The 14,564-nt window shown below is 41.4% G+C and overlaps 1 protein-coding gene and 1 pseudogene across 1 annotated transcript in view; one reads left to right on the top strand and one right to left on the bottom strand.

Annotated features, from left to right (window-relative positions):
- LOC100944715 (gap junction beta-3 protein-like) overlaps nt 1–14,564 on the top strand; it is a 29,504-nt gene that overhangs the window by 10,662 nt on the left and 4,278 nt on the right. The gene's annotated exons all lie outside the window — the stretch shown is intronic.
- On the bottom strand, nt 6,538–7,026 carry LOC100958800 (annotated as a pseudogene).

Here is a 14,564-nt window from a genome sequence, read left to right as displayed (position 1 = left end):
GGGGTTGGAGGGATCACTTCTGAGGTTTATCTTACAAGGGTACAAGTGAATTTTTCTCAGAGTAGAATGTGAACATTTTAAAATAATAACTAAGAAAATGACATGAAGGCTATGTTAACCAGTTTGATGGAAGTGTTTCAGATTGTGTGTGAAAACCCCACACTGTACCTTAGAAGTGCATTAATGTACATAGTAACCATTCAATAAAAAAAAAAAAAGACTCAACAGAGGTCACCTGTTGGCTAAACTGGAAAAATTTGTGCAGTATTTGATATCATCTGCTGTGTCTAAGTGTTGCCCAGAAAAATCATCCCATGGTTTAGGTAGTCACTCTGGCTTAAGTTTGATTATGGGCTAGCCTTCATAACAGAAATAATGCAAATAATAGCTAAAGTTTTAAGTATCACCTGAAAACTATATGTAACTTACAAGCCTCAAAGCTTGAACAAAGCTCATGAATAGAGCCATAAAAACAAGAATATGTAAACTCTGCCAGGAAGCAAAACTAAATTAGATACTGGCCTTTGCCACTGGTGTTGTTCAAAGAGGCCTCCATCAATCCTGTGCAATTTAGCAGGGACTCCTAAAAGAACTGAAAGAGACTAAATTAATTAACTGTGTTCTGTTTAGTCTTTTGTGTCTGTATATTCTTTCTCTCTGGAGGATCAAAGGGACCAAGTCTAGGTCCAGGATCAGAACCCATTCCTCCTCAAACCAAGGTAAAAAGAACTTTACACCATCATCCTGACCACATGCACAGCAGCAAGGATGAGAAGAATCCTGACCTGGAGTCATCACAGCTGGCTGAATAGAGCTTCACTGCCCCTTGGAAAGTAAAGATAAGTTTTGAGACATCCAACACGCCCTGCTCAAGCCACATATTGAGAGCTGGCTGGTCAATGCACCGCTGAAGCCTAAGAAAACTTCTTGAGAGACTTGTCTTAATTGAACATTGAACTGAACTTTGGGAAAGGTTGGAGGGGGGCAATATCACACAGGGAAAAGTAAAACCTTGTATATGTATTAGCCCACCACCACAGTACTATTAAGACCTGAGTAGAAAACCCAAGAGGAGTCAGTCCCTAAAAATCTAAGTGCTGACTCAATTGGTCCCCATGACTAACAACCCTCATAATTGGATTAACTTGTGGCCCCATTATTCTTAACTGCTTTGTAGCATTCATACAACTGAGGCTCAAGTCTATAAAGTTAATGGTATTAAGTACCAAATACCAACTGACTCAGATGAATCAAGGATTTGATTCTCTGTTAAAACTAGTGGGGAATGTGATAACCAAGCCCCCTGCCCCTGAAAAAGAAAGAAGAGGCTTGAAGAGAAGGAAGTATGTAGGGAGGGAAAAATTCCAAGAAGAAGCTTAAAGATAAGGAAAGTCCTGAGTTCTTGGAAACTTTCCCAACTTATATACCCTCCCCCACCTTGATCTATGCAAACCCCTCTCCCCTGCCCAGAGCTAAGCACAATGTTCAGCTTATGTTCCTTTGCTTGCTTGCTGATGTGCAGAGAACAGAGTATAAAAACCCTTTTGGCCTGCCATTTGTGGTCGATTGCTTCTTATAGCAACAACTGCCTGTGCAGATGGAATAAATTACTATCAATCCTTGCACCAAGTGGGGTCCAAGTAGCTTTCTCAGCTGTGCGTGTCACAACAGCTCCACTGTGATTTTATTAAATTCTATTTGCCCAGATGGTAAGATGAGGGACAGAGCAAAGATGCCAGCAGTTTCTCTGATTGAGCATACCAGTTCCTATTATTATTATTATTGGCTTTACTGGTAGCCTTCAGAAATCTGAACTCTGAGCCTTGCATTGGGAGAGCCTCCTGCCTGAGATGATGTAAAATGCCACCAGAGTTAATCTCCTCTGAGGAATCACTAAAAGGGAGGCATTTTCCTCCCATCACAACACAAAGAATCTTCCTGTGCAATAAGGAATATGAGCTCTTCTGCCCATATCTCAGGGCTCAAGCTACTCCCTTGGTCTCTGCCCTAGGCAAATGCAAATCTCCACAATGAGTATCTGCTTTCCCTATTTAATGGATAGGAAATGCCTAGAAGATGTATCTTTTGCTAGGACTTGCCACAGTTTCTTCTATGGCCATTATTTCCTCAGAGTGATCACAAATCCAGCAGGGTGTTTGTCACTGTATCCCTAACAGGCTAGAATTTTAGAAAAGGCAAGAAGCTTTCTTGAAATGGATAGCTTAAGTGTAAAGCATCTGACTTTTCTTGGTTCCAAATCACTCAGCTTGCTTTTTAATTTCCTCTTTTTCTAGGGGTCCTTTCCCTTGGCAAGAATGGGGTCTTTGGTCTCCATTTCCCCTGCATCTCCCCTTTATTTATTTTTATTCTGCAAAATAGTGAGGGCCATTATTAATCCATCATGATGGTTGGTTTCTCTTCAGAGGCTTCTGATTAGAGTATGCCAGCCTCTATTTTTTTTTTTTTTTTGGCAGTCTTCTGCTGTTTTTTATTCAGGTTCTTGATTGACCTTAATAAATCTTGATGGTATCCACACAAATTCAGAGTTATTTCCTGTGGAAACACAGGCAAAGCTTCTTCCCCATAAAACAACTTTACCTTTTCTCTATTGCTGAGTTCTAATATCTTTCCACCATATTTTTCCTTTGCTGTCAATCGTGTCCCTGTGAAATTCTGCTCTACAGCTGTAAATGGCTGTGATTGGGGCAATTTCAGAAATTTAAAGTAAAAAGCATTTTCTTTATTTGTATGTGTGGGGAGTTATGTAATTCTATATTCCTATCTCCTCCTTTTTTGTTTGTTTTTGTTTTTCTAACTGAGCTTTTAGGGTTCTATTAGCTCTAATTGGTTGGAATTACCTAAGGATTGATGAACCCAATTTACATCACCTAATAATTTTTGAAAATCATTAAGAGGATTAAGTTTGTCTTTGTAATTTTTACTTTTGAGGTCTTATATAATCATCTTCAAGCCTCATTCCAAGAAACTGATATGGAGAGGCAGTCTGAATTTTATCACTAGCAATAATTAATCCTGGTTGGGTGTTGGCTGTTTGTAAGTCCTCAAAACATGCACTTAATTTAGAGTGAGTAGATGCAGCATAAAGGATGTCATCCATGTAGTGAATAATATAACACTGCTGTCTGATGGGGTCACGAACTTAACCCACATATAGTTGACAAATGATAGGGCTATGGAGCATCTGCTAGGGGAGTACTTTCCATTGCTATCTTACTCCTGGTTCCTGATTATTTATTTTGGAAATAGTGAAAGCAAACTTTTCACAATCAGAGGTAGCCAAAGGAATATTAAAGAAACAATCTTTTATATCTATTATTATTAAAGGCCAGTGTTTAGTTATCATTGCCAGAGATGCAATCCAGTTTGTAACACCCCCCTGGGTTGAATAATAGCATTAATGGCTCTTAAGTATGTAAGCATACTGCCATTTGCCTAATTTCTTTTGAATGACAAAAATAGGTGAGCTCCATGGAGATAAAGAAGATTCCAAATGACTAGCTTGAAGCTGTTCTTTTACTAAGGTTCTCAAAGCCTCCAGCTTAAGTTTGGATAGCAACCACTGCTCCACCCAAATAGGGTTCTGGGTTTTCCAATTCAAAGGAACAGGTGCAGGAGGCTTAGCAGAGACCACTCCTATAAAGGGTACTCCAAACCTCTTCAGTTAATATTACTTTGAAGGGTAATAGGAGTACATATAATAATGCCATCCTCTTTTCTTCCTAAAGCCTTTCCTGGTGTAAATCCCATATTTTTGCATTATGTGTTGATTCTGAGGACTATAATTTGTGGGAAGAATGGAAATTTCTGTGTCCCATTACTGAAGTAAGTCATGGCCCCATAAGTTAACAGGAATGGGCACAATCATATGCCTGATAGTACCTTTCTGTCTTCAGGGCCTTCACAATTTAAGATCATGGCACTTTGAGAGACTTTGTCAGGCATGCTGACTCCTGTTCATCCAGTTTCAGGAGTTTGGGTGGGCCAGTGTAAAGACCATTGCTTATCTGAGATAACAGAAATGTCTGCTCCAGTATCTAGAATGCCTGAAAAAGGCTTTCCACTGATGGTGATTATACATAAAGGCCTTCCTTCTGCAATGTGTTTTGTCTAAGAAGTAGCCTTACTGATTGGATCAGCACTTCCAAACCCACCAGATCACTTCTGATTAGAAGTTCCTGTCTTTATATAAGGGAGGAGTAATAATTGAGGTATACACTGTCCTGCCTTAACTTGCCAGGGAACATTTGAAGTGATTAAAATCTGAATTTCTCATTTGTACTTGAGTCAATAACTCCAGTATGAATTTGAACACCTTTCAAAGTAAGGCTTGATCTTCCTAATAAAAGTCCTAAAAAACAGTCAAGGACTGTATTCCATTCACAGTAGTGCCAAAGAAGATGAAATATTTAGAAGTTTACCTAACAAAGGATGTGAAAGATCTTTATAAAGAGAATTATGGCATGTGAAAACCCCACACTGTACCCCAGTGAAGCTGATCCAATTAATTAATGTACATAGTTACCATTCAATAAATTTAAAAAAAAATTTAAAAAAAAAAAGAGAATTATGAAACTCTAAGGAAAGAAATAGTTGAAAATGTTAACAAATGGAAAAACATACCATGCTCATGACTGAGAAGAATCAACATTGTTAAAATGTCCATACTACCCAAAGCAATATACACTCTTAATGCAATCCCTATTAAAGCTCCACTGTCCTATTTTAAAGATCTCGAAAAAATAATACTTCATTTTATATGGAATCAGAAAAAAACCTCAAATATCCAAGACATTACTCAGGAAAAAAAACAAAGCAGGAGGAATTATGCTAACACACCTCAGACTATACTATAAATCAATAGTGATCAAAACAGCATGGTACTGGTACAAAAACAGAGAGGTAGATGTATGGAACAGAATGGAGAACCAAGAGATAAACCCAACTACATAGCATTATTTGATCTTTGACAAGCCAATTAAAAACATTCAGTGGGAAAAAGATTCCCTGTTTAACAAATGGTGCTGGGTGAAATAGCTGGTGACCTATAGAAGACTGAACCTGGATCCACACCTCTCAGCATTAAGTAAGATAGACTCTCACTGGATTAAAGATTTAAACTGAAGACATGAAACTATAAAATTACTAGAAGAAAGTGCAGGGAAAACTCTTGAAGAAATTGGCCTGGGTGAATATTTTATGAGGAGGACACCACACACATACGCCAGGTAATTGAAGCAACATCACAAATACACTACTGGGACCTGATCAAACTAAAAAGCTTCTGCACAACCAAGAACACAGTAAGTAAAGCAAGAAGACAGCCCTCAGAATGGGAGAAGATATTTGCACAGAATATCTTCCACAGAGAAGAATCCACACAGAACTCAAACATATTAGCAAGAAAAGAACAAGTGGGACGGCACCTGTGGCTCAATGAGTAGGGTGCTGGCCCCATATATCAAGGGTGGCAGGTTCAAAACCGGCCCCAGCCAAACTACAACAAAAAAATAGCTGAGCGTTGTGGTGGGCGCCTGTAGTCCCAGGCTGAGGCAAGAGAATCGCCAAAGCCCAGGAGTTGGACGTTGCTTTGAGCTGTGACACCACAGCACTCTACCACGGGCACTAAAGTGAGACTCTGTCTCTACAAAAAAAAGAAAAGAAGGGACTTGAAGAAAAACTTCTCTGAAGAAGACAGGCACATGGTCTACAGACACATGATAAAATGCTCATCATCCTTAATCATCAGAGAAATGCAAATCAAAACTACTTTGAGATATCATCTAACTCCAGTAAGATTAGCCCACATCACAAACCACACGATGTTGGCATGGATGTGGAGAAAAGGGAACACTTCTACATTACTGGTGGGAATGCAAACTAATATGTACCTTTTGGAAAGAAGTTTGGAGAACACTTAGAGATCTAAAAATAGACCCACCATTCGATCCTACAATTCTTCTACTAGGTATATATCCAGAAGACCAAAAATCACATTATAACAAAGATATATGTACCAGAATGCTTATTGCAGCCCAATTCATAAATGCTAAATCAAATCATGGAAGAAGCCCAAGTGCCCATCAACCCATGAATGGATTAATTAATTGTGGTATATGTACACCATGGAATATTATGCAGCCTTAAAGAAAGATGGAGACTTTACCTCTTACACATTTACATGGATGGAGCTGGAACATATTCTTCTTAGCAAAGTATCTCAAGAATGGAAGAAAAAGTATCCAATGTACTCAGTCTTACTATGAAACAAATTTATAGGGAATTTTTTTGTTTGTTAGTTTTACTTTGAGAAATTTTTATTTTGATTTTTCTTCAGAGTTAGATTATGCCAGAGTCTCACCCAGGAGGGTAGGGTCCTTTTGGGGAGGGGGGCTTAAAAATATTAGAGATCTAGATTTTATTAGATCCATAAACAAAAACAATTTTAAAAAGCAGTCATAATATAAAATAGCGGCTCCCAATAACTTCTTCAGTTTCATCTTCAGAAGTTGACTCAATTCAGTCTGCCTCATTCCCAGAAACCTCATCAAAACTCTCCACAAGATCTGGAATTTCATCATCATCATCCTCTTCTCCAGGAAGCAAGTGGTGCTTTTCCATCCACAGATTGTTCTGGCAGAGCTTCAGCCAGCCTCTTCAAGCTGGTCAGACTGTCTGCACCGAGCTGGTTTAAGATGCTGGGTAGCGTTTCTGTCAGCTGCTTAGTTTCAGCATGGCCTGTAATAGTGAAAGTGTTTGCTGCCAGAGATGCCTGAACTTCAGGGTTGTTTAAGTAGATCACTGTTCCTTGGTTTGTAAACATACTCACCTCTTTAATACTAGAGATAATGTTTACCCTAACTTCTTTAAGGAGAACTGAAGTTTTTTATCATTTGCTGTAGCTGTTTAATGAACCACCTTCTTTCTGCGAGCAGTTCCTTTCCCATCAATGTACACTTGTGCCTTCAGTTTGGCGAGTTTCTCTCGGTTCGTGGTAGTTTCTTTCATCTTGCCGGAGCATAAAGGGGACCGCACAGAGGACTAGGGTTGGTGCTCAGGGGGTCTTAGGTAGACTAGCTGAGTTTAGGTGCACACATGCGGGGATGCAAGTTGGCAGCTAGAGGAAGGCCAGAAGTGACACACTCCGGGGGTAGGGTTCTGTAAGACTTGTGGATCTGGCAGCGACTGACACATCCATGATCTGCAGGAGGCTGAGCGAGAAGTAGACGGGGAGTGGCTGGGAGTCACTGGCCACGGGCCTCTCCATGGGGTTGTAGTTCTTGACCAGTCCCTTGTAGATCTTCCTCTGGAACTCATCTTGCAGGGACACATGCATGAGCGATGCAGCCAGTGCCAGCCAGACTCCCACCCAGCAGTGCATGTTGGGTCCCCGGGCTGGCGCAGGCAGCGTGCCCCGGGTCTCAGCTGTCGGCTGGGCCTGCGCTCACAGCCGCAGAACCACCCAATTTATAGCTTTCTTATGAAAGCTATAACCCAATTATAGCCCAAGAAGAAAGGGGAAGGGAAAAGGGGAGAGGGAGGGAAGGGGAGGGGGCAGGATGGATGGAGGGAGAGTAATTTGTGGGACCACACCTACGGTGCATCTTACAAGGGTACATGTGAAATTTACTTGGTGTAGAATATAAATGTCTTGGGCGGTGCCTATGGCTCAAAAGGGTAGGACACTGGCTCCATATGCCGGAGGTGGTGGGTTCAAACGCAGCCCCAGCCAAAAAAAAGAATATAAATGTCTTAACACAATAACTAACAAAATGCCATGAAAGCTATGTTAACCAGTTTGATGAAATCATTTCAAATTGTATATAAAACCAGCACATTGTACCCCATGATTGCATTAATGTACATAAAAGTCCTACGACCTAGGCAGCACCTCTGGCTCAGTGAGTAGGGTGCTGGCCCCATATACTGAGGGCAGTGGGTTCAAATCCGGCCCCAGCCAAATTGCAACAAAAAAATATCCAGGGGCAGTGCCTGTGACTCAAAAGAGTAGGGCACTGGCCCCATATATAAGAAGTGGCCAAAAACTGCCAAAAAAAAAAAAAAATAGCCAGGGGCTGTGGCAGGCACCTGTAGTTCCAGCTACTGGGGAGGCTGAGGCAAGAGAATCACTTGAGCCAGAGAGCTGGAGGTTGCTGTGACTGCTGACTCTATGGCACTCTAGCAAGGGTAACAAAGTGAGACTCTGTCTCTAAAAATAAATTTTAAAAAAGTCCTGCGACCCGAGGGGAAGGCGCCCATAAACCCCTGTGGGTACTTTAAGAGGAGGTTCCCCTGGTAATAAAGAAACATCTATAGAGCTGCATAAGTCAATGCCAGCACTGCCTATTGTGACCTGCTGATTTGTTTATTGAGATTTGGGGATATTATCATTGGAGGGTTGTGTCGAAGGACAAAACTCTGGAGAGGAAATGACCCATTTTGTGTCTGGGCCTGGGCCTGGCCCCACATTCAGTTTCCCTGAACCGGAGGGAGAGGTTTGCCTTCAATATCAAATTTCGAGTGACACAAAGTTTTCCAATGTTTTCCCTTCTTACATCTAGGACACATGCTAGGTGGTTCTTTTTGCTTAGCTGAATCAACTCCTTTATCCTTCGAAGAGGATTGTTGACAGAAAGTCTGTCACCTCCTGGAGGAACTTAATTTTTGATTGGCCTTATGGCAGCCTGGCATTCTGCATTTGCAGCTTCATATGCCATGAGTTCCACGATCATTTTCCCTCCTTCCTCATCATGTATAGCCCTTTTGGCCACATCTGATAGATGCACTGTGAAATCTGGGTTAGACTCATTGACTGTCTCATTGCCATAAAGGATGGACAGGATTCTCCCTCACATGGGATCTTGTTCCAGGCTTCTAAGCAACATTGCCATCGCTGTGCAATGGCCTCAGAGGTCATTTCCACTTGGCTAACATATCAAATTCTCCAGTTCCTAATACTGAGTTCATCCTCAGTAATTGGGAAATTTGTCTATTATTATGAGCTGTGATCTGCACAGCATCTGCACACCAAGTACGGAATTGTAGAAATTGAGATTTGCTCAAGCTAGTTCTTGCCAAAGTTTCCCAATCCTAAGGTATGAGTCTTTGATCTTTGGTTGTAGATTTTATTTTATTTTATTTTATTTTGAGACAGAGTCTCACCATGTGGCCCTCGGTAGAGTGCCATGGAGTCACAGCTCACAGCAACCTCCAACTCCTGGGCTTAGGTGATTCCCTTGCTTCAGTCTTCCAAGTAGCTGGGACTACAGGCGCCCATCACAATGCCCAGCTATTTTTTTTTTCTTGCAGTTTTGCTGGGGCCGAATTTGAATCTACCACCCTCAGTATATGGGGCCAGCACCCTACTCACTGAGCCACAGGCGCCACCCTGGTTGTAGATTTTAAAGAATTCTGAACAAAAGGAGAGTTGGCACCATATTGTGACATGGCAGCTTTAAGATCTTCTAAAAATTTAAAGGTGAAGGCTTCCCACTGTGCCCATTGGGGTCCTTCTTGTCCCTCCCGATCATACACTGGGTCAGGGCGTATTAAAATAACTGGATAATTCCATGCTCCCTCCTCTCCTCAAGCCCTTGCTTCCATTATTCCATGGTCTATGCAAAAATCCGTGAGTGGGTGAGTTCTTGATTTGGGCTGAGAAAGCTGTTTAGCAGCACAAGGATCCTTTCTAGACTTACTATTATATTTAATAGAGATGTTTCCAGGGACTGACTGGTAAGGAGGGCCTGGTGACCGGTGCATTGAAGATATAGCAAACTTTGCTGGCTTTGGTTTTGTAGGCAGTGGCTGTTGTGGTGGCTGCAGGGTTTTCTGAAAGGGAAGGACAGATGGCCCTGCAGTATCAAAATCTATAAGTGACTTTCTGGACAGGAGAACTAACTCCTGTAAACTGTCTCCAACATCCTGGACTGAAATCTCACTAAAAGAATCTTCTGACATTCCTAGATTTCCATGAGAGCTATTTAATGATTCTGGCAAGGTGAGCAATTCCTCAGTTCACCCAAACTGAACAAGTTGAAACAGAGAGAGAATGATCCGATTTCTGAGCTTGAACGAGCTCTCTGCCTACCCTTTCCCAATCGGTGATGTTTAAAATTCCCTCTGTTATAAACCAGGGACAGAAATTTGAGAGCACATCAAACAGAGAATACAGAGTCTCTGAACTGACAGAGACCCCTGACCCCCTTTCTTTAAGAGTAAGCATACCACTTCCAAATTAGGGGAGAAGTGAGACCCTGAAATTATGCACTGCTACCCTGGAAATGTTCTGGATGCTTTGGGGGACTTACCAAAGCTGAAAAGATTCGTCTCCAGGAGTTGATCACTGAGAACAAATTTTCCCCACAAATGTCACTCAGATGAACTTCAGAATCCACAGGAACCCATTGAACGCCAAATGTCATTGGGTTCCAAGTGTCAAGGTCCCACCCTAAGAGCAGGGTCCGCTAAGACCTGTGGATCCTGGCAGCAATCGGCTGAAGAAATATAGAATTAGAAGCAACAGTAGAGAAAGAGATGTGAGACATAGAGTAGAATTAAAAGTGGGAGCTCAGGGGTCTATTGCCGGTTTTGGGGATTCTGGCAATGGCACAGAGTGTTTGCTCCACTCTGATTTTATTGAAGTCTATTTGCCCAGAGGGTAAGATGAGGGAGGGAACAATGACACCAGCTGTTTTCCCAGTTTTGCTTACCGCCTCCTATTATTATTATTATTGGCTTGAAGGGTGGCCTTCAGAAATCTGAAATCTGAGCCTTACATCACACACACAAATGTCTAGGGAGGTGTGAAACTCCACTAGTTCTCAAAACGCCACCAGTGTTAATCTCCTCTGAGGAATCGCTGAGAGGGAGGCATTTTCCTCCCATCACACCACAGAGGATCTTCCTCTGCAATAAGGGATATAAGCTCTTCTGCCCATATCTCAGGGCTGGAGCCACTCCCTTGGTCTCTGCCCCAGGCAAATGCTAATCTCCACAATGGGTATCTGCTTTGCCTGTTTAATGGTCAGGAAATGCCATAAAAGATGTATCTTTTGCTAGAACTTGCCACAGTTGCTTATATAGCCATTATTTTCCTCAGAGTGCTCACAGACCCAGCAGGGTGTTTGTAAGCTGTATCCCCAACAGGCTAGAACGTCAGAAAAGGCAAGAAGTTTGCTAGCAATGGCTAGCTTAATCATAAACTAGCTTCCTTTTCTTTGTTCTGACTCACTCAGCATACTTTTTAATTTTCGTCTTTTTCTGGGGTTGCTTTCCCTTGTCAAGAATGGGGTCTAGTCCCCCATTCTCCCTGCATCTCCCCCTTTTTTATTTTTTGTTCTGCAAAATAGCAAAGGCCATCATTAATCCATCGTGATGGGTGGCTTCTCTCAGCCTCTTTTTGTTTGTTTCTTTTTTCTTGGCAGTCTTCTGCTCTTTCTGATTCAGGTTCATGATTAAGCTTAATAAATCTTCATGGAACCCACACAAAATCAGAGTTGTCTCCTGTGGGAATACAAGCAAAGCCTCTTCCACATAAAACAACTTCACCTTTTTTCCATGGCTGAGTTCTAACATCTTTCCATACCAAAGATTTTTCCTTTGGTGACCGTTGTTTCACTGTGAAATGGTGCTCTGCAACTATAAATGGCTATGTTTTGGGGTAATTTCACAAATTTAAAGTAAGAAGTGCTTTATTTAAGTATATTTTTTGTTTGTTTTTGTTTTTCTTATCTTTTAGGGTTCTATTACTGCTAATTGGTTGGAATTAGCTAAGGATGGACAAATCCAATTCATGTCACCTAATCATTTTTGAAAACCATTAAGAGTGTTAAGTTTGTCTTTTCTAATTTCTACTTTTTGAGGTCTTATAAAATCATCTTCAAGCCTGGTTACAACACTGATACAGAGAGGCAGTCTGAATTTTATCACTAGCAATAATGAATCCTGCCTAGGTAATGGCTGTTTGTAATTAATTAGTTACATGTAATTAATTTAGAGTGAGTTGGTACAGCACAAAGGATGTCATCCATATAGTGAATAATATAACACTACTGTCTGATATGGGCAAGAACTTGACCCACATATAGTTGAAAAATAGTAGGGCTATGGAGCAACCCCTGGAGGGGGGGAGTACTTTCCACTGATAACTCATTGTTGGTTCCTGATTATTTGTATTTATTTTGGAAATAGTGAAAGCAAACTTTTCACAATCAGAGGTAGTCAAAGGAAGATTAACGAAACAATCTTTGAAATCTATTATTATTAAAGGTAAGTGTATAGGGTCTCATTGCCAGAGAGGCAATCCAGGTTGTAATGCCCCCATGAGTTGAATTAATGAGCATTAATGGCTCTTAAGTCTATAAGCATCCTGACATTTGCCGGATTCCTTTTGAATGACAAAAACAGATGAGTTCCATGGAGATACAGAAAATTCCATATGACTTGCCTAAAGCTGTTCTTTCACTAAGGTTGTCAGATACTCCAGCTTACGTTTTGGTAGCAGCCACTGCTTCACCTAAATAGGGTTCTGGGTTTTCCAATTCAAAGGAATGGGTGCAGGAGGCTTAGTAGTGACCACTCCTAAAAAGGATACCCCAAACCTCTTTGGTTTACTTTACTTTGGGGAGTAATAATACCATCCTCTTTTCTTCCTAAAGCCTTTCCTTGTATAAATCCCATTTTTTTCAATATGTATTGACTCAGAGCACTGTAATTTACAGGAGGAAAGGACATTTCTGTGCCCCATTATTGAAGTAAGTCTCGGCCCCATAAGTTAACAGGAATGGGCACAATCATAGGCCTGATAGTACCTTTCTGTCTTCAGGGCCTTCACAATTTAAAATCATGGCACTTTGAGAGACTTTGTCAGGCATGCTGACTCCTGGTAATCCAGTTTCAGGAGTTTGGGTGTGCCAGTGTGAAGGCCATTGCTTATCTGAGATAACAGAAATGTCTGCTCCAGTATCTAGAATGCCTGAAAAAGGCTTTCCATTGATGATGATTATACATAAAGGCCTCCCTTCTGCAATGTGTTCCAACCATTAAGTGGCCTTACCAGTCGGGTCAGTATTTCCAAACCCACCAGATCACTACTGATTAGAAGTTCTGGTCTTTCTATAAGGGAGGAGTAATAATTGAGATATATGATCTCCTGCCTTAGCTTGCCAGGGAACATTTGAACTGATTACAATCTGAATTTCTCCCTCATACTCTGAGTCAATAACTCCTGTATGAATTTGAATGGAAGGCTTTCAATGGAAGCCTTGATCTTCCTTTCAATGGAAGGCTTGATCTTCCTAATAAAAAGTCCTACAACCCCAGGGGGAAGGGGCCCATAAACTCCTGTTGGTACTTTAAGAGGAGGTTCCCCTGGCAATAAAGAAACCTCTATAGAGCTGCATAAGTCAATGCCATCACTGCCTGCTGGGGCTGGGGGCTGCTGTGATATTGTGGCCTACTCATTTGGTGATTGAGATTTGGGGATATTATCATTGGAGGGTTGTGTCAAAGGACAAAATTCTGGAGTGGAAATGACCCATTTTGTGTCACATTCAGTTTCCCTGAACCAGAGGGAGAGGTTTGCCTTCAATATCAAATTTTGAGTGACATTAAGTTTTCCAATGTTTTCCCTTCTTACACCTAGAACACAGCCTAGGCAGTTCTTTTCACTTAGCTGAATCAACTCCTTTTTCCTTGAAAGAGGATTGTTGACAGAAAGTCTGTTTCCTCCTGGAGGAACTTAATTTTTGATTGGCCTTATGGCTCCCTGACATTCAGCATTTGCAGCTTCATATGCCATGAGTTCCACGATCATTTTCCTTCCTTCCTCATCACGCATGGCCTTTTCGGCCGCATCTTGTGAACAGGTTTTGAAATCTGGGTAAGGCTCATTGACCTGTCTCACTGCTGTAAAGAACAGACAGGATTCCCCCCAGTTTGGATCTTGCTCCTGGCTTCTAAGCAACATTGGCATAGTTGCTCACTGGCATCAGAGGCCATTTCAGCTTGATGGCTAAAATTATTAAATTCCCCAGCTCCTAATAGTTCATCCTCAGTAATTGGAATAGTGTCTCTGTCTATTTTTACGAGCTCTAATTTGCACAGCATCAGACCACCATGAATGGAATTGTAGAAATTGAGATTTGCTCAAGCTAGTTCTTGCCAAAGTTTTCCAATCTTAAGGTATGAGTCTTTGATCTCTGGTTATAGATTTTAAAGAATTCTGAACAAAAGGAGAGTTGACACCATATTGTGTCACGGCAGTTTTAAGATCTTTTAAAAATTTAAAGGTGAAGGCTTCCCACCATGCCCATTGCAGCCCTTCTGGTCCCTCCTGATCATCAGACACTTGGTCAGGTAGTATTAAAATAACTGGATAGGCTCAGCACCTGTAGCACAGTAGTTATGGCACCAGCCACATACACTGCAGGTGTTGAGTTCAAACCCAGCCCAGTCCAGCTAAAAACAATTGCAACAAAAAATAGACCAGCATTGTGGTAGGCACTTGTAGGTCCAGCTACTTGGGAGGCTGAGGCAAGAGAATC

Source organism: Otolemur garnettii, unplaced genomic scaffold, assembly GCF_000181295.1.
Source record: "Otolemur garnettii isolate 467f Iridium unplaced genomic scaffold, OtoGar3 scaffold00025, whole genome shotgun sequence".
In the NCBI taxonomy this organism is placed as follows: Eukaryota; Metazoa; Chordata; class Mammalia; order Primates; family Galagidae; genus Otolemur; species Otolemur garnettii.
Note: the sequence above shows the minus strand (reverse complement) of the source record. Positions and strands in the feature narration are given on the sequence as shown.